This window comes from Geotrypetes seraphini, chromosome 1, assembly GCF_902459505.1.
Source record: "Geotrypetes seraphini chromosome 1, aGeoSer1.1, whole genome shotgun sequence".
Taxonomy (NCBI): Eukaryota; Metazoa; Chordata; class Amphibia; order Gymnophiona; family Dermophiidae; genus Geotrypetes; species Geotrypetes seraphini.
This window is the reverse complement of record NC_047084.1, coordinates 202,572,363-202,593,185: the sequence shown is the minus strand read 5'-3', so window position 1 is coordinate 202,593,185 and position 20,823 is coordinate 202,572,363. Positions and strand designations below refer to the sequence as shown.

General features: G+C 45.4%; 2 protein-coding genes across 17 annotated transcripts in view; one reads left to right on the top strand and one right to left on the bottom strand.

Moving 5' to 3' along the window:
* Window positions 1–10,293, bottom strand: part of FGL1 (fibrinogen like 1) — a 179,785-nt gene extending 169,492 nt beyond the window's left edge. Inside the window, exon 1 of one of the 2 annotated variants that reach the window (XM_033944101.1) lies at window positions 10,197–10,293. The gene's annotated coding sequence lies outside the window, so the exon portion shown is untranslated. Of the gene's footprint in view, window positions 1–9,680; window positions 9,787–10,196 lie in introns of those variants that run through there. The other variant, XM_033944095.1, reaches the window with a different exon arrangement.
* The window catches only part of PCM1 (pericentriolar material 1), an 869,560-nt gene continuing 858,648 nt past the window's right edge, over window positions 9,912–20,823 (top strand). For 8 of the 15 annotated variants that reach the window (XM_033944084.1, XM_033944068.1, XM_033944075.1 and 5 more), the window contains exon 1: window positions 10,410–10,605. The gene's annotated coding sequence lies outside the window, so the exon portion shown is untranslated. Of the gene's footprint in view, window positions 10,231–10,402; window positions 10,606–11,213; window positions 11,354–20,823 lie in introns of those variants that run through there. The other 7 variants (XM_033944047.1, XM_033944055.1, XM_033944040.1 and 4 more) reach the window with 5 other exon arrangements.

Sequence of the window (20,823 nt, the reverse complement as noted above, 5' to 3'; positions counted from 1 at the left end):
GGACGAACAACGTGAGCAACAGGAACTATAACAGGGAAGTACTGAAAGACCAGATCCGGATGCTGAGAAGGAAGCTGAAGACCAGAATGCAGAGGATAGCATTCTCGGAGATCCTGCCGATATCCAGGGCCGATGAGAAGAGGCAGATGGAACTGCAAGTAGTCAACGTGTGGATGCGGCGCTGGTGTGAAGAAGAAGGATTCCACGTCCTGCGCAACTGGATGACGTTCTGGGGGAAGAGCAAGCTATACAGGAAGGACAGACTCCACTTCAGCAGAGACAGAACGAGGCTACCTGCAAGCAACATCAAGAGAGAAGTTGAGAAGTGTTAAACTAGGAAGAAGGGGAAAGCCGACAGTCGACCAAGAGAGAGAGTCGATGGTTCGGGAACTGGTATACCCGAAGGATATCGTGTAAGAAGATAGAGGGGAAAGTCTCACCAGATCACAGGCAAGACAGATCGAAAAGGATACAAGAGGGAAGGAAATACAAGAAAGGAACAGGCCGCACACTCAAGTGTATGTACACGAACGTAAGGAGCCTTATAAATAAGATGGGTGAATTAGAAGCTATGGCACAAAGAGATAACGTTGACATCATAGGCAACACAGAAACATGGTGGACTGAGGAAAACGTCTGGGACACTTTGCTACCGGGATACAAACTATACCGCTTAGACAGAGTGGCTCAAAAAGGTGGAGGCATTGCCATATACATCAAAGAGGGAATTGAATCTACTGTAGAGAACATACCACAACTGACGGATAAGTTAGAGTCTCTATGGGTCAAAACTCCTGGAACAAATGGCCTGGAAATGAAGATCGGCATCTACTACCGACCCCCAGGGCAGTCTGGAGAAATTGACGGAGAAATAACGGACGAGATTAAATGCAACTGCAAGGGAGGCAACGCAGTTATCATGGGTGACTTCAACTATCCGGGAATAGACTGGAACCTAGGCACCTCCGGCTGCATTAGAGAGGCCAAAAGTTCTTGGATGCTGTAGGCGATTGCTTCTTGGAACAACTTGTCAAGGAAAACACTAGAGGAAATGCAATTCTGGACTTAATACTAAATGGTCTACGAGGACTGGCACAAGATGTAGAAGTAGAAGGAACGCTGGGAAACAGCGATCAAAATATGATCCGCTTCGATCTGGACGCAGGGGAGAAACATCAGTCCAAAACGAAAGCCACGGCACCAAACCTCCGAAAAGGGAATTACGAAGGGATGAGACTCATGGTAGGGAAGAAGATTAAGAAGATGATAAGCACTGTAAAAACGCTAGAGCAAGCTTGGTCTCTTTTTAAGGATACAGTCACCGAGGCACAAAATCTATATATAATGCGTATCAACAAGGGATCAAAGAGGAAAAAGAACAAAGAACTGGTGTGGCTCAATGTAGAGGTGAAGGAAGCGATAAGAGACAATAAAACTTTGTTTAAGGAATGGAAAAGGTCAAAAACGGATGAAAACTGGAACAAGCACAAACAACATCATCGCAGGTGCCACAAGGCGGAAAAAGGGGCCAAAAGAGACTATGAGGAAAAAATAGCCAAGGAGGTGAAGAACTTCAAGCCGTTCTTTTGATATATTAAGGGGAAACGACCTGTGAGGGAAGCAGTGGGACCGTTGGATGACCATGAAATAAAGGGAGCGCTAAAGGAGGACAAAGCAATCGCCGACAAACTGAACACATTTTTTGCGTCTGTATTTACTGAAGAAGATGTACACAGCATACCAGAACCCATCAGGCTATATGCTGGAAATTAAGATGAAAAGCTGACAGGATTGACGTTCAGTCTAGAGAAGGTGTGTAGGCAGATTGATAGGCTTAAGAGCGATAAATCCCCGGGACCTGATGGCATCCATCCGAGGGGTCATCAAGGAACTGAAAGGGACCATAGCTAAACTGCTTCAACTAATAGCCAATCTGTCAATCAAATCGGGAAAAATTCCGGAAGACTGGAAGGTGGTGAATGTTAAGCCGATCTTCATGAAAGGTTCAAGGGGAGATCCGGGCATCTACAGACCGGTGAGTCTGACCTCGGTACCGGGAAAGATGGTAGAGTCACTGATAAAGGACCGCATCATTGATCACCTTGATGGACACGGGCTGATGAGGACCAGTCAGCATGGTTTTAGCAAAGGCAGATCATGTTTGACGAACTTGCTGCACTTCTTTGAGGGAGTAAACAGACAGATAGACAAGGGCAACCCGGTCGACACTGTATATCTGGATTTTCAGAAGGCGTTTGACAAGGTTCCGCATGAACGACTACTTCAGAAAATTGATAGCCATAGAATCGAGGGTGAAATACTCACATGGATTAAAAACTGGCTGGATCATAGGAAACAGAGAGTGGAGGTAAATGGACAATACTCGGACTGGAAGAGCGTCACCAGTGGGGTGCCGCAGGGCTCGGTGCTTGGACCCATGCTCTTCAACATCTTTATAAATGATCTAGACATTGGTACAACGAGTGAGGTGATTAAATTTGCGGACGATACAAAGTTATTCAGAGTAGTGAAGATACAGGGGGATTGCGAAGTTCTGCAACATGACATAATCAGGCTTGAGGAATAGGCATCAACATGGCAGATGAGGTGTAACGTTGATAAGTGTAAATTGATGCATGTTGGTAACAAAAATCTCATGCACAAATACAGGATGTCCAGGGCGGTACTTGGAGAGACCTCCCAGAAAAGAGACTTGGGAGTTATGATCGACAAGTCAATGAAACCGTCCATGCAATGTGCCGCGGCAGCAAAAAGGGCGAACAGAATGCTAGGAATGATAAAGAAGGGGATCACAAACAGATCGGAGAAGGTTATCATGCCGCTGTACTGGGCCATGGTGCGCCCTCAACTGGAGTACTGCGTCCAGCACTGGTTGCCGTACATGAAGAAGGACATGATGCTACTTGAAAGGGTCCAGAGAAGGGTGACTAAGATGGTTAAGGGGCTGGAGGAGTTGCTGTATAGTGAAAGATTAGAGAAAGTGGGCCTTTTCTCCCTCGAATAGAGGAGATTGAGAAGGGACATGATCGAAACATTCAAGGTACTGAAGGGAATAGACTTAGTAGATAAGAACAGGTTGTTCACCCTCTCCAAGGTAGGGAGAACAAGAGAGCACTATCTAAAATTGAAAGGGGATAGATTCCATACGAATGTAAGAAAGTTCTTCTTCACTCAGAGAGTGGTAGAAAACTGGAACGCTCTTCTGGAGTCTGTCATAGGGGAAAACACCCTCCAGGGATTCAAGACAAAGTTTGACAAGCTCCTGCTGAACCAGAACGTACGCAGGTAGGGTTAGTCTCAGTTAGGGCACTGGTCTTTGACCAAGGGCCGCCGTGTGAGCGGACTGCTGGGCACAATGGACCACTGGTCTGGGGGAGCAGGGAAGGGGTGTTGCTGGACAGGGAGGAGGTAAAAGGAAGGGAAAAGAGCTACTGCTGGACAGGGAGAACAGAATGGGTGCTGCTGGATAGGGGGGAGGTAAAAGGAAGGGAGAAGGTCTACTGCAGGACAGGGGGAGCAGGCAAGGGGTGCTGCTGCACAGGGAAGTGGGGGGGGGGAGGGAAAGGGGGCCAGGGAGTAAACTTGGTATGTTTTGGGGGGAGGGGTGTGCTGGGGAGGCAGGCAGCAATCTTGGTTTGCTCGGGGCGGGGTGTGACAGAAGAGGGCCACGGAGCGAGACAGAAAGAAAGGCAGGCAGGCATGGTGCCACAGAGATAGACAGGCAGGCAAGCAGGGGGCCAAGGAGAGAGATAGAAATTCAGGCAGACAGCGCACAAGAACGAAAGACAGATGCACACAGAAAGACACAGGGCAGGGAGAGACAGAAAGCAAGAAAAACAGACAGACAGAGGGTCAGGGATAGAGACAAACAGAAAGAATGACAGACAGACAGGGGGCTAGAGAGACAGACAGACAGCGGCCAAGGAGAGAGAGACAAAGAAATAAAGACAGATAGACAGTGGCCAAGGAGAGAGAGAGAAAGAAAAAAAGACAGACAGCTCACACAGTAAGTTTTCATTAAATTTTGTGATCTGTTAAGTCTACACATCTATTCTAGCACCCGTTAATCTAACGGGCTTAAACACTAGTAATATTATAACAGTCAAAAATGAAACTGTACAACATAAAATAAAAGCAACAGCTCAATTATCTCCTTAGATTCTATATACCAGTGTCCTGCAAACTTTGTTGAGCTGTGGCACACTAAACACGGTGGCGAAGGCCCTCCAGACAGGCCCTGAGCTTCCAGTAGGGGGTGCCGGCAGGGAAGACGCGCAGAGAGGAGAGACGCTGGCATTAGCTGATGCCTATAGGATGTGTCTCTTGCCATGAAAGGCATGTCCTGTAGGCAGTCCGCCGGTGCTTCTCCATCTCCCCAGCATCTCGCGGCATACCTGAAATCTCAGGAGGCACACTAGTGTATCGCAATATACAGTTTGTGATACACTGCTATATATAAACGAATTCTGAACCCATAGTCTGACTTACAAAGAAGTCTTAGCTTTGGAGAGGACCATAAAGCATAAGGCAGAAACAAGCACATCAGAAATTATTGGGAGGGGGTTCAGCATACCATTCCTATGTACTGGAAAATATATTATCAAGGTAAGAACCTAATCTCTTTTTCCAGTGCAATAGGAATGGCATGCTGAACCTTAGGGATAAGAACATAAGAACATAAGCAATGCCTCCGCTATCTAAAATTGAAAGGGGATAGATTCCATACGAATGTAAGAAAGTTCTTCTTCACTCAGAGAGTGGTAGAAAACTGGAACGCTCTTCTGGAGTCTGTCATAGGGGAAAACACCCTCCAGGGATTCAAGACAAAGTTAGACAAGTTCCTGCTGAACCAGAACGTACGCAGGTAGGGTTAGTCTCAGTTAGGGTACTGGTCTTTGACCAAGGGCCGCCGTGTGAGCGGACTGCTGGGCACAATGGACCACTGGTCTGACCCAACAGTAGCAATTCTTATGTTCTTATGTACTACAGGACAGGGGGAGCAGGGAAGGGGTGTTGCTGGACAGGGAGGAGGTAAAAGGAAGGGAAAAGAGCTACTGCTGGACAGGGAGAACAGAATGGGTGCTGCTGGATAGGGGGGAGGTAAAAGGAAGGGAGAAGGTCTACTGCAGGACAGGGGGAGCAGGCAAGGGGTGCTTCTGCACAGGGAAGTGGGGGGGGGGAGGGAAAGGGGGCCAGGGAGTAAACTTGGTATGTTTTGGGGGGAGGGGTGTGCTGGGGGGGCAGGCAGCAATCTTGATTTGCTCGGGGGGGGGGGGTGACAGAAGAGGGCCACGGAGCGAGACAGAAAGAAAGGCAGGCAGGCATGGTGCCACAGAGATAGACAGGCAGGCAAGCAGGGGGCCAAGGAGAGAGATAGAAATTCAGGCAGACAGTGCACAAGAACGAAAGACAGATGCACACAGAAAGACAGAGGGCAGGGAGAGACAGAAAACAAGAAAAACAGACAGACAGAGGGTCAGGGATAGAGACAAACAGAAAGAATGACAGACAGACAGGGGGCTAGAGAGACAGACAGACAGACAGCGGCCAAGGAGAGAGAGACAAAGAAATAAAGACAGACAGACAGTGGCCAAGGAGAGAGAGAGAAAGAAAAAAAGACAGACAGCTCACACAGTAAGTTTTCATTAAATTTTGTGATCTGTTAAGTCTACACATCTATTCTAGCACCCGTTAATCTAACGGGCTTAAACACTAGTAATATTATAACAGTCAAAAATGAAACTGTACAACATAAAATAAAAGCAACAGCTCAATTATCTCCTTAGATTCTATATACCAGTGTCCTGCAAACTTTGTTGAGCTGTGGCACACTAAACACGGTGGCGAAGGCCCTCCAGACAGGCCCTGAGCTGCCAGTAGGGGGTGCCGGCAGGGAAGACGCGCAGAGAGGAGAGACGCTGGCATTAGCTGATGCCTATAGGATGTGCCTCTTGCCATGAAAGGCATGTCCTGTAGGCAGTTCGCTGGTGCTTCTCCATCTCCCCAGCATCTCGCGGCATACCTGAAATCTCAGGAGGCACACTAGTGTATCGCAACAGTTTGTGATACACTGCTATATATAAACGAATTCTGAACCCATAGTCTGACTTACAAAGAAGTCTTAGCTTTGGAGAGGACCATAAAGCATAAGGCAGAAACAAGCACATCAGAAATTATTGGGAGGGGGTTCAGCATACCATTCCTATGTACTGGAAAATATATTATCAAGGTAAGAACCTAATCTCTTTTTCCAGTGCAATAGGAATGGCATGCTGAACCTTAGGGATAAGAACATAAGAACATAAGCAATGCCTCCGCTGTGTCAGACCTGAGGTCCGTCGTGCCTAGCAGTCCGCTCGCACAGCAGCCCAACAGGTCCAGGACCTGTGCAGTAATCCTCTATCTATACCCCGTTATCTCCTTTTCCAGCAGGAAATTGACCAATCCTTTCTTAAACCCGAGTACCGAAGTTCTGGGTGGGAAAGAATGCTTTTTTGTTTGGGGTGGAATGCTTTTTTGTTTGGGGGCTCCAAAAGCTCTGCCCCAGATCCCGCCCCCTTAGTACTAATTGTAATACCATTTTTCCATTCATTTTTCATATACACACACAATATAATCTTATTAATAACACATAATGGTTAACCGCAAAATTAAACTACAGAAAGCACACTGTATGCTTCTCAACATTAATTCCTACCAGCCCTTCCTGCAGGATCCTGGAATATTCTGTTCTTTTAAAGGGGAAGGAGAGCAGGATATGGATGTTTCCTACCTTATAGGTGGTGAAGGGTGCTGAATATTTCCTACCTTATAGGTGGTGAAGGATGCTGAATCCAGGTGGATACAACCCTTCCTGGGGACATAATTGTAGGATTTTAGCAGATCCTGGTAGACCCTGTGCTTTTGATGGGGATGGAGTGCAGGATATGGATGTTTCTCGTGAAGGGTGCTAAATTCAAAGGGATACAGCCCTTCCTAGAGTCAGGATTGCAAGATCTTAGCTCAGCACTACCCCCAGCTTTCTTCTCTTGACATCATGTTAAGGAGGAGGCTGGGCTTTGCTCCCAGGCTGAGGGGAAGGATGAACTTTGTACCTCTTGCGAGGAGGCTACTTAGGAAAATGAGGATCAGTGCATACACTAAGGAGGTCAGTCTGGGGAGGCTAGATTTGTTCCCGTGGTGTACTGAGGAAGCTAGGCTAAAAGGCTAATAAGACCTCAATGCTCTAAAGCTTTCTATGTTGGTAAGACTCGTTAAATCAGTCTTACTGGCATGGAAGCTCTGCCTCCAATGCTCAAAAGGGGCTTGTTACCAAACTTTGTAGCAGCCACTAAGAACCCTATGCAAATGCATTATAAGGAGTTCATTAGTATTTAAATGAGCTCTCCTTGTGATGCACAAAAGGGAACGCCCTTCAGCTGATCGTCGCTACGGTACCAGCTCTGCAGATCGTGGATTCGTACCGGCTCAGATGATAGACATTTTTCTTTCTTACCAGCTCAGCTGATCATGGCTCTGCTACTGGCTAGCTGATCGCAGGCAGAGGAGGAGGGTTTTTTTTTTGTTTTTTTTTATTGGGCAGAGAAGGGGGAAGAGCTGTGCCTACTTTTAGTCTTCTGAGCAGGTGCCAGGCACAGTACTTCCCCCTTTTACCAGTGCTGCTCTGTACAAATAGTAAGCATATAATTTGCATGCTACTGTGGAGAGCATCATCTTATAAATTTAAATTGAGCCCAACACAATGTTTATTACTGTGCTGTTGGAGTGTTGTGCCTCCTGCCCTAACCCTCTACGTTTAGGAGGCCAGATTGCTCTTTACTCCCAGGGAGTTCCAACTGTCAACTGATCCTTTATAAAAGGAGGACAGGAGGCACTGCTAGAGCCAGAAAGAGAGAAGCGGGGGGCACTAAGCTATCCCTCAAAGCCACCTGAAGTGCAAAACTCTGCTGCAGCCCGTGTGACTGCAGACAGAAAGGCTATTGCACTTCTTTTACAGGATGCATGAAGTTAATTCAGCTATGGATTAGGCTTTTCTGTTAAGGTTGAAAAACTGTCTTCCAAGGAATATGGGGTGAGGGTTGGGTTACTAGATTTTCCGTCTGGAAAATCCAGACCCTTAGTCCTGCCTCCAGGCCCACCCAGTCTCACATCCCCGCCCCATGCCCGCCTCCAATCCTGCCCCAGCCCCGCACCCCGCTGCCTGCTCTCATCTGGCAGGAAATCCCACATGCGTGGATACAATGCAATGACGTCATGTGCATCAAGTTTCAAGTTTATTTAAAATTTCTTATAACGCCTAATCAGACTTCTAGGTGGTGTACAATAACAATACATAGAAAGGACTTGGGGGTAATAGTGGACAAGACAATGAAGCCATCAGCACAGTGCACAGCGGCCTCAAAGAAGGTGAATAGAATGCTAGGTGTTATCAAGAAAGGTATTACAGCCAGAACAAAAGAAGTTATCCTGCCGTTGTATCAGGCGATGGTGCGCCTGCATCTGGAGTACCGCGTCCAATATTGGTTGTCGTTCCTTAAGAAGGATATGGCGTTACTCAAGAGGGTTCAGAAAAGAGCGACGCGATTGATAAAATGTATGGAAAACCTTTCATATGCTGAAAGATTGGAGAAACTGGGACTCTTTTCCCTGGAAAAGCGGAGGCTTAGAAGGGACATGATAGAAACCTACAAGATCATGAAGGGCATAGAGAAAGTGGAGAGGGACAGATTCTTTAAACTTTCGAAAACTACAAGAACGAGAGGGCATTCGGAAAACTTAAAAGGGGACAGATTCAGAACCAATGCTAGGAAGTTCTTCTTCACCCAGAGGGTGGTGGACACTAGGAATACGCTTCCAGAGGGTGTGATAGAACAGAGTACGGTATTGGGCTTCAAGAAGGGATTGGATGATTTCCTGAAGGAAAAGGGGATAGAAGGGTATAGATAGAGGATTACCATACAGGTCCTGGATCTGATGGGCCGCCGCGTGAGCGGACTGCTGGGCATGATGGACCTCTGGTCTGACCCAGCAGAGGCACTTCTTATGTTCTTAATAGATACAATAAAACCAAATTATAAAATTGACAGAGCTGGACAATATTAGGGAATATTAGTACCACGAATAACTTGACTTATGGACATACACCAGACATAAGGAGATGGGCAAAAACTACACTTTTTGCAACAAAGAAAATGAAAAGGGAAGAACGTCGTATCTGCACATGCACAGATGCCCTCCTGCATGAAGGAAAGCTTTTCAAAACCCAGACAAAGTGCCGGGTTTTGAAAGCCTTCTGGACCCCCGGACATGTCCTCAAAAAGAGGATGTGACCGGGGAAATCCAGATGTCTGGTAACCCTAGGTGAGGGCAATAAACTATAGTGCTTCTTGGAGTCCTGTAACCTTTGAACACAAGCAGCTTTTTGCAGAACACAAGTTCCACTTTTTGAACAGTCTCACACATTAGTCCAGTCAGAAGGTGCAGATCTCTTCCTGCTGCAGGTTTAGAAAGAGCAGAGGAAGGAGGAACAGTTACATCCTGCTACATTATTTAAAAGACAGTAACATTTGCTTGCCTAATAATCAGTTTAATTACCTTTTAAATCCAAAGTGTTTTTTTTTTTCCATCTGCCTGGTTAAGCTGAACCTGTTTTGACTTACCCCCTCTGGCTGTCATTCTGCAGGAAGTCCCTGGCTGATCTCCTATTCTGCCGGTTCCCTCACACAGGAAGAGGGTACATTATAGCGGGTAGGACCTATCACAGAATAAATGAAGATGTCAGCAGAGGACTCCTTAAACGGATAGCAGCTGTAACACTAAAAAAAGAGGAGGTCTGCTGTTAAGGTAGTCTAGGAACCGTGGGATCCTGGAAAATCCTGCTATTTTTTTTAACCAGGATTTCATTACTGTTAAATGAGAATCCAGGAGATCCGAGATCCTGGTTTTTACCTTGTTCCGTTGTATAGGTTACAGTGCTTTGAAAGTAATGTGACTTTGTATACATTTATTTGAAGTTCCCACATCTTGCTATTGGAGCCACTTCAAACACGTTAGTAGGAAACGGTTACTAATTCAGGACTTCAAAAAGGTGTCCTTGGTAAAATAAGTGAAATCCTGTTTATGGATTCTAACATTTCTATTAATAATTAGTCGTGAAAAGCTACCTAGACTAGTACCTTGAAATGGGACATTCATCGCAAGTTTCGCTCAGTAAGTACTTCAATCACGGACTTTTTATAAATAAGGTTTTTCCGTTTTGTGTCTATACGAAACCACAGAACAAGGAAAAAAAAGGTGCATAAAAGAGAAGTTTGGTGTAAGGGGAGGAAAACTGCTCTTTCTGAAAGTCACGTGGCTTTCACGCTTCCATTTCTCGGCCTGAAGACTCCAGGCCACTAGTGGTTGCTATGGTAATGCTGTCTCCTTGAGCGCGCGTTGCCGTTGTTCTTCCTTCAGCAGCAGGGCAAATATGGCGGTTGAGGAGGCAGTTGGAGCCCTCTTGGCATAAACGGTGAGCGTTATTGAGTGGGACGCAGAACTTTGGTGTGGTACCGTTGGTGAGAAGGACGCTACAGTGGAATAAAGGTATTTGCAGGAATAGCTTAGCCAGGCACAGATCTGGTGTTCCCCCCCCCCCAGACTAGTGCGGCCTACTTAGGCTTCTGTCCACTTGGAGCAAGGCCTAAGCTTGTACTCTGAAACTGGGCTGAGGATACTTGGGACTCTTCTGAGCGTTTTCTAGTGCTTTGTTTTTCTGTATATATCGCATACTCTTTCTTTTGCTGTAGGGCGAGTGCTGGATTTAACTTCCTTTGTTTCTTCTCCTTACTCTTTTTTTTTAATGGGCCCTGGGAAGTTCCTCGGAGCCTCGCTTGATTTCTGTTTGGCTAATCTGCTGCGCGTCTCATCGGCTGAGATCGGGCAAATAGCGGACTGAAGATCTAATGATTTGCTGTTGCTGACTGGCAGTAGTTGGGAGTGATAAAATGCTCTGAAATTGTTTCCTGTGCACAGTATCGCGAAGGTGGAGAGAGGGAAGTTTTGCTAGGTTTCTAGGCTGCACAGGAGTGTACAGTAATACTCATACATTGGCATGATGTTCTGCGATTTGCGTTCCCCATTTTTGGCGGTTTTAAACTGGATTTTTGCCGCCGTGCAGGAGCGGTCTTGAGCGCGGCACTTCCAGCGACCGCTCCTTTATTTTCTCACTAAAGTTGGTAGCCTTTCTAAGGCGAATGAGTGACTGTTGATGTCCAGATTTTCAGTTTATACTGGGGACAGAAATTAACTTTAGTTGTAAAATTAAAAGGCGCAGAAACTTGGCAGAATTCAGGTATCAGCTATTGCTTTTGATATTCTTTAAATAGTTCGATGTGTGTCAGTCTTAAGACCGGTTGTTTAATATTATTGCTAAGGCAACGGGAAACTTAGTTGACTGGTTAAGTGCCTGTTAATGTTAACATGCTTTTAGTATTTTTATTATATTAGTGTTGCTTTTCTCTTGCTTCTTTTTTATTGTCTAATCTTTAAGCGTTCCTTTTCTCTTTTTCTTTTAGAAGAATGTAGATTGTTTTTCTTCCTTTATTTCATCAGCTTCAATTTACCATAGTGTTTTTTTTTTTTTAAATCGTGCTTAAGTTTTCTGTACGTTCATAACATTCATGTATGATTCCCAATTATGTGATAAAATGTTAACATTTCCTTGATGCTTTTCTTTTTACTTTAGTATTTAGCTTTAAGGCATGGAATGCCTTACATTTAACATCATTTTCTTCCCATAATTAGATAGTCGAAAGCGATGTTTATTTTTATATATTTATTTATAACTTTTCATTATTATATACCAAGTAAAACACTTGTACAGAAAGTAAAGTAATAAGAATACAATTTCATAAAGTGTAAAACACATTACACCTTAATACAGTTATATAAAAAGAGAAAAAAAAATAAGAAAACCATTTTATTAATTAACTAGTCTTATAGCCCGTTACATTAACGAGTGCTAGAATATATGTGTGTGTGTCTCTCTATTTCTTTTTCTCTCTCTCCTTAGCCGTTTTCTTTCTTTGTTTTTCTTTTTCCTTGGCTGTCCATCACCACCCCTTGCCTGCTCCCCCTGTCCATTCTCCCTTCCTTTTACCTCCCCTGTGTCCACCACCACCCCTTCACAGCTCTCCTTATGCAGCAGCAGCCCTTCTCCCTTTGTTTTACCTCCCCCTGTCCAGCAGCACCTTCCTTCTCCCCCTGTCCAACATTAGGCCTCCGTTCCTTTTTCTTCACCCACCCCCTGTCCATCAGCACCTCTTTCCTTCTCCCCCTGTCCAGCAGTAGGCGTCCCTTCCTTTTTCTCCCCCCCTCCTCCTTCTTATCCCTATGATACAGTTACCTTGCTCTGCCCCTGATCAGAGGTTCCCGACAGCCGCCCAGTTGCACCCATTGGAAAAGTTCCCTCTGCGGCATCCCGCACCCCTTCTGACGCGACTCCTGCTGTCTTTCTTTCTTTCTTTCTGTCTGTCTGTCCCTGGCCCCCTTTGTCTGTTTGTCTTTCTGTATATCTCCCTGCACCTGTGTCTGTTCCCTGTGCACCTGCCCCTGTGTCTTTCTGTCTCCCTTCCTCCCTCTGTCTGTCTGTCCAAAGCAGCATTCCCTCCCCCTTCCATTTCCCTCCCCCCCCACCAGTTCCCTGTGCAGCAGCATTATTGTTTCCTCTACCCCCTTTCCCTTCCCACAGTCGCGACTACAATCGCGGGCCCGAGTCCTTTGGCGGCCCCCCCTTCCCTTCCCGCGGGTCCGACTACACATGGCGATTCAAGCAGCTTTTTTTCCCCGTGTCATTCTCTAATCTGTAGCTTATCTTGCTATATTGTTCTTTTTTTTCTTTTTTGCCTATGTGTAATCTTGGAATCACAGGTTGAGGACTTGAGTGAATCTAATATAATAAAACGGTAAGCCGCTTTATTATACGGTAAGCCGCTGCTGGACACGCTGCTTAAATCGCCAGTCGGGGCCGCGGTAAGGGAAGGGGGAGGCGGCAAAGGACTCGGGTGCTGGGCAGCGGAAATCTTCTTCTACCTTGCCTCTCCTCCACCGTCGGGAGTCAGCGCCAGGAGCTTTAATGGCTGGTGGTTCTGCGTTGAAACAATCCCGCGCCTCTTTGAAAACTGTCACGCCGCTGGAGCCGGGAGGCGATGGAGAGGGCAGGGGGTGAGTCGCGCATGCGCACTTCCTAGCTACAGCTCACAGAAAACGGACGCACGCTTAGGAAGTGCGCATGCGCGGCTTACCGTTTTATTATATTAGATTCACTCAAGTCCTCAACCTGTGATTCCAAGATTACACATAGGCAAAAAAGAAAAAAAAGAACAATATAGCAAGATAAGCTACAGATTAGAGAATGACACGGGGAAAAAATCTGTCCCCGTCACTGCACCGTCCCTGGCCCACCATCCTCTGCACCGCCCCGTCACCGCCGTTCCTTTCACCGCCCCGTCACCGTCACCGCCATCCCTTTCACCGCCCCGTCACCGCCACTGCCATCCCATTCACCGCCCCGTCACCGTCCCCGTCTAGCACCCATTTTCTTCCCTCCGCTCCCCCATAGTCTGGCATCTGGCTTCTTCCCTTCCAGCGTCTTCTCCCCACTCTGCCTTCCACATTTCCTTTCAGGGTCTGTTCCTCTCTACCCTCTTTCAATGTCTGTTCTATTCCTTTCCACCACCACCCTTCCCTCCCTCCTTTACCATCTGTTCCTTTCTACCACCCTTCTTTCATATCTTCTATCAGTCCCCCCACCATCACTAGCAGTCTCTCTTCTCCCTTACCATGAGCAAATAGAACTTCTGAAAATTGTATTGCTGAGGCATTATTTCTAGTATGCCTTTTTTTCCAGATGGATAATGACATCAATTTTATAATTCTTACTGTCTGCTCTGATTTCATTCACAATTTGGTTTGTGTTTTGTACCTGAGGATTCCATGAGGCATTTAACCTTTTCCTGTCTTCTGTGATTTCAAGTCGATTCCTTCAATAATGGAGTCTCAAGGCAGTAGCAGTTTTCTATTTTGGGCTCTTTTGACATTGTTTAAGGGATTTCTTGTACATTTAGTGCTGGTCTTCTTTGATGAGGTCACTTCAGAATCTATTTCCAAGGAAGAGAAACTTTTTCCCTTTCACCCTCTCCTTCCTTGTGTGAGCCGGAACATGCGGTCCCCGCAAGCAAGTAATTTTATATCATTTTCATTCTATTCATTCATAGAAATTAAAGTCTAGATAATGCCAGTCACATAACAAAACATGATTTTACAAAAATAATTCCCTGCACAGTCAAGCCTGCAAGGATTACTAGATGTCTTTCAGCAGCTCCCCTCCCTCCCTCCCCCTTACCTTTGTGGCCAAGTCAAAATGATCTACCAACAATAAAATTTTAAAAACACAAAGTACGCTGTACGCAGAGAAAATGTTAATTATCCTTTATATTCCGCGGGTTTTCAAAGAGGTCAAGGCAGATGACTTTATGCAATGTCACCTCAGTAACAACTATACAAAAATAGACAAATATTCCCCCTCCCTTTTTACTAAACTGTGATAGCGGTTTTTAGCGCAGGGAGCTGCGCTGAATGCCCCACGCTGCTCTCGACGCTCATAGGCTCCCTGCGCTAAAAACCGCTATTGCGTTTTAGTAAAAGGGGGCCATAGTGCAAAATATAGACAGCAGATATAAATTCTCAAAATGGACACATTTTGATCACTAAGTTGAAAATAAAATCATTTTTCCTACCTTTTTGTCTGGTGATTTCATGAGTCTCTGGTCCTTCTTCTGATCCTTCTTCTTTCTTCTCTCTCCCCCTGGCTCCCCTCTTTCTTTTTGCCTTTCTTTCTCTCCCTCTTGACCCCCTCTTTATTTCTGCCTTTCTTTCTCTCTCCCCTTGGTCCCCCTCTTTCTTTCTGCCTTTCTTTCTCTCTCCCCCTGCCCCCCTCTTTATTTTTTCCTTTCTTTCTCCACTTCCACGATTCTTTCCCTACACTCACCCCCAAGCCAGCAGCCGATTTCACCCTGCTCCTTCCTCGATGTCCTGATGTCCTGAACTTCATCGGGCAGCAGCAGCATTCACAATTCACTGATGTTGCCCGCTTCAGGCCTTCCTCTCTGTCGGGTCCTGTCTTCATGAAAACAGGAAGTAGGCAGGACCCGGCAGAGAACAAGGCCTGAAGCCGGCAACAGCAGCGAATTGTAAACGCTGCTGCTGCCCGAAGAAGGTAATGGAGCACCGAGGCAGACCGCTTCTACCCCCTCCCAGCCGAATCCCCGCTGGCCCTCCTATCTCCCCCCCCCCCGTGAACCTTTCCGACCCTCCCAGCGAGAGCAGCAAACCTCCTTCGCGGCTTTCTCCTCCCTCTGCCGCGTCACTGATGATGTCATCAGTGATGCGGCAGAGGGAGGAGAAAGTCGACGCTATTGGAGGGAGGTTTGCTGCTTTCGCTGGGAGGGTCGGAAAGGTTCACTTGGGGGGGGAGATAGGAGGGTCAGCGGGGGTTCGGCTGGGAGGGGGGAGAAGCGGTCTGCCTCGGTGCTCCAAGGCCTGGCGCCATTACCTTTTTCGCCCCTCCCGCCCCCCCCTTGGTACGCTACTGCTCTCCAGCTCTCCTTAGTTTGCCGGTTTTCTTTTTCGGCGACCGGCACGCTTTCAAAGAGCCGCGCATGTGCGGCAGCTCAAAGTTCAATCTTCTGCTCTGCTGCAACTTCCTGTTTCCGGTTGGGTCAGAGCAGAAGATTGAATACTGAGCAGCCGCGCGTGCGCGGCTCTTTTGAAAGTGTTCCGGTCGCCGAAAAAGAAAGCCGGCAAACTAAGGTGAGGGGGAGAGAGGAAGCTGGTCAAACGATCGAGCCGGCGTGCGGGTGGGCGGATGGGGGTGCGGGGACCGCACGATCCTTTATGCCTCACTGCGGTGACAAGACCATTCACCGCTCCACGGGGCGGTGATGGCCTTTTCCCCGTCCCCGCAGAGGCTGCTAATTTTCATTCCCCGTTTTTGGCGGGTTACCCGCGGCTAAACGTAGTAGCCGCGGGTAAACTGCCACCGTGTCATTCTCTACTACAGATAATACTGAGATAGGAGCGGCTTCATTAACTATTGAGCAGTTGATTTTCCTTTATCCATTCGGGACATTGCCAAAAAAGCACTTAATTGTTGAGGTTCAAAGAAAACATATTTAACTAAGCGGTGGCAAATAATACATTTGCAAGGATGTCTTATGTAAAATGTTGCCCCCAGCGAAGTGACCCCTGGTCTCAGAAGAAGAAATTCTCTACGATGCTTTTGAGTTTCTCTTGAAAGATCAGGAAACATTTGAATTTTACAACCAAGAAACTCTTTCTGTTTGTTTTTAAAGAAAAGCCTCAACAACCAGATTTTATCAGTTGAAAGAGCTATTGTTATTATCATCGTAGATGGTACAGTAATATCTCTATCTGACGTTTCCAAAATTTCTGATACATTTAATGGTGCTTGATAAGTCATTTTTTTCTGTTGTTGACTCCCTTCTTTATTAGGCAAATAATACACTTGCGAGAAAGGTGGCAAATTTTCATCTGGAACTTGCAGAATTTCAACCAGGTATCTCCTAAGCATTTCCCTAGAAGTTACCATTTCTAATCTTGGAAAATTAATTAATCTCAAGTTATTCTGTGCATTATTCTCAAGTGATTCTAGCTTCTTCCTAAGACTCACATTATCCTTAACTAGGGAGGATTGCACTTGTTTGATAGATGATAAATCCTGGTCAAGCTTTTGAACTAAAGACTTTGAAACAGTCAGGTCCTCTTTTAAAGCCTTAAGCTCCTTAGCGTCAACATACTGGAAATTGGGACTAATAGTTTTTGTGAAATTTTGTAATTAAGTCCCATAGAGACTCCAGAGTTTTTGCTGAGTGTAGAAATGCTCACCCTCAGAGGAATCAAGATCTTGGCTTTGCTCCAGCTGGATGTCTTCACTTCCCATAGCTGAATCTACCCTGGATACTTCTACAGAGACACCCTGAACCGGGGGCTCTGTCTCCAAGCTCTCCACTGGTGATCTTCTTGCCTCAGGGAAAAGTTCCTCCCCCATCTCCGGGGTTTCCTCTTCCCGTGGAGAACTGGTGACTCGGGGTTGCAGGGGTGGAGCTTTCACGTCAGGGCTGAGCGTAGTATCTGGCCCAGGAGAAGTGATTCTGGTCTCGCCATATCCAGGCGCTTTCAGCGGGCCACCCTCCGGCGTCACAACTGCAGCTCCCTGCATCTGCCGCAACATCTCATCTATGCTGCCAAAGGTCGGCACTTCGGGGCGCCGCGAGGCGTTAGCGGCACTCCTGCCTCTCCTCTTTGGCCTTCAATAGTGGATGAAAAAGAATTCTGAGTGGGGCGGTTCCTCTCAGCGTTTCTGTATCACGGTCATCTTGGAATCTGCCATCATCACATCAGTGATGTGTTTATTAGACTGGTTTGATCATCTTTTTCATTTATGCAGTTAGTTGGTTTTACTCTTTATTCATACAAAAATAGAAACATGATGATAGATAAAGGCCAGTCTACCCATCCACAGTAACTAGTATCTCTTCCTCTCTCTGAGATCCCATATGCCTATCTCACGCTATTCCCAGTTTTTGTCTCCACCTCGTACTATAGACCAGTGTTCGCAAACTCACAGCCTAGGGGCCGCATGCGGTCCACCAGGTACTATTTTGAGGTCCTCAGTATGTTACCATTGTTCTGGAACATTGCCCGCTTCACTGCTGTAACCTCACACAAGCTCTTTCCTGCATCTGTATGCGATTGTGAGGTGGAGTGGAGAGGACAATCGCGTACAGATGCAGGAAAGCGCTTGCGTGAGGTTACAGCAGTGAGGCGGGCAACGTTCCAGAACGCAAGGTAACCATTGGAGGCAGTGTAGCTTGTGGGTGTGTACATAATCTCATGAACTTTTGTGAAATTTGGCACCTCTCCTGGCAATGATTGCTTGTTGTAAGATGGCGGTAGTGTCCGGTGCTGGAGGAGGTGAGAGCTGAAGGCGGTTGAGGATGCGACCACCATACATTTAAGGCACAAATTTTCAAGGCACAAGTCGGATATTAATTCTCCCCTCTACAAAAAAGCCTAGAGTACTACACCAAAATCTTATCTCTTGCAGTTGATACTTTAGAATCTAAATCACAGTTTTGCATGAGGTAAAACTCTTTATAATTTATAAATCTTTTCTTAATTGCTTCTGATAATTCCAGCTATACACATCTGAAAGCAGTGCAACATGCAGAAAGTGAAATTTAGATAGTTTTTCACTTTCTGCATGTTGCACTGCTTTCAGCTGTGTATAGCTGAAATTATCAGAAGCAATTAAGGAAAGATTTATAAATTATAACGAGTTTTACCTCATGCAAAGTTGTTATTTCTTTAATAAGATATTAATTATTTTTAATGCAGCCCTCCAAGTACCTACAAATCCAAAATGTGGCCCTGCAAAGGGTTTGAGTTGATACTGTGAATGACATCGCAAAAGAAATCTACTGTAGAGGCGTTTTAATTTTCAAAAGGGTGACTATGATAAAATGAGGAAAATGGTTATAAAGAAGCTAAAAGGATCAGTTGCAAAGGTTAGGACTGTAAACCATGCGTGGATGTTATTAAAAATACTATCGTGGAAGCCCAGACCAGATGTATTCCACGTATCAGCAAAGGTGGAAAGAAGAGGAAACAAGAGCCGGCCTGGTTAAAAAGTGAAGTGAAAGAGGCTATTATAGCCAAAAGAACATCCTTTAAAAAATGGAAAATGAATCCGAATGAAGAAAATAAGAAGAAACGCAAGCACTGGCAAGTTAGAAGCAAAGCATTGATAAAGACAGCTAAGAGAGAATATGAAGAGAGGCAAAAACTCATAACAATTTTTTTAGGTACATCAGAAGCAGAAAACCTTTGAGAAAATCTGTAGGACTGTTGGATGATCAAGGAGCAAAAGGGGCACTCAGGGAGGATAAGACCATAGCGGAAAGACTGAATGAATTCTTTGCTTTAGTGTTTATGGAAGAAGATATAAGAGATCTACCTGAACCGGAAATGGTTTTCAAGGATGATGATGTGGAGGAACTGAAAAATCTCAGTGAATCTGGATGATGTACTAAGCCAAATCGACAAATTAAAAAGTGATAAATCGCCTGGACTGGATGAGATACATCCCAGGGTACTAAAAGAACTCAAAACGTGCTGTTAGTGATTTGTAACCTGTCGCTAAAATGATCTCCAGTACCTGAAGATTGGAAGGTGGCCAGTATTTTTTTAAAAGGGCTCCAGGGGAGATACGGGAAATTACAGACTGGTAAGCCTCACTTCAGTGCCGGGTAAAATGGTAGAAACAATTATAAAAAATAAAATTGTGGAATGACAAATATGATTTAATGAGATGGAGTCAGCATGGGTTCAGCTGAGGGATATCTTGCCTTGCCAATTTGCTTGACTTCTTTGAAGGTGTGAATAAACATGTTGATATAGTGTATATCTAGATTTTCAGAAAGCTTTTGATAAAGTTCCTCACGAGAGGCTCCTGAGAAAATTAAAGAGTTGTGGGAGAGGTGCAAAGTTCACTTGTGAATTAGGAATTAGTGATCAGATAGAAAACAGAGGGTAGGGTTAAATGGTCATTTTTCTCAATGAAGGAGAGTAAACAGTGGAGTGCCGCAAGGGTCTGTATTGAGACCGGTGCTATTTAATTTATTTATATAAATTATCTGGAAATTGGAACAACGAGTGAGGTGATTAAATTTGTAGATGACACAAAACTGTTCAAAGTTGTAAAACACATGCAGATTGTGAAAAATTGCAGGTGGACCTTAGGAAATTGGAAGACTGGACGTCCAAATGGCAGATGAAATTTAATGTGGATAAATGCAAAGTGATGCACATTGGGAAGAATAAGCCAAATCACAGTTAACTGAATGCTAAGGTCCACATTGGGGATTAGCGACCAAGAAAAGGATCTGGGTATCATCGTAGACAATATGATGAAATCTTCCGCCCAATGTGTGGCGGTGGCCAAAAAAGCAAACAAGATGCTAGGAATTATTTAAAAAGGGATGGCTAACAAGACTAAGAATGTTATAATGCCCCTGTATCGCTCTATGGTGTGACCTCATCTGGAGTATTGCGTTCAATTCTGGTCCCCTTATCTCAAGAAAGATATAGTGGTGTTATAAAAGGTTCAGAGAAGAGCGACCAAGATGTTAAAGGAGCTGGAACTCAACTCATATGAGGAAAGCCTAAAATGGTTAGGGTTCTTCAGCTTGGAAAAGAGACGGCTGAGGGGAGATATGATTGAAGTCTACAAAATCCTGAGTGGAGTAGAACGGGTACAAGTGGATCAATTTTTTTTACTCCGTCAAAAATTACAAAGACTAGGGGATGCTCGAAGTTACAGGGAAATACTTTTAAAACCAATAGGAGGAAATTTTTTTTTTCGCTCAGAGAATAGTTAAGCTCTGGAATGCGTTTCCAGAGGATATGGTAAGAGCAGATAGCATAGCTGGTTTTAAGAAAGATTTGGATAATTTCCTGGAGGAAAAGTCCATAGTCTGTTATTGAGAGAGACATGAGGGAAGCGACTGCTTGCCCTGGATCAGTAGCATGGAATATTGCTACTGCTTGGGTATTGGCCAGATATTAGTGACCTGGATTGGCCTCCGTGAGAACAGTCTAGTAGGATTGATGGACCATTGGTCTGATCCATTAAGGCTATTCTTATGTTCTTATATGAAAAATGGATGGAAGAAATTGCATTGC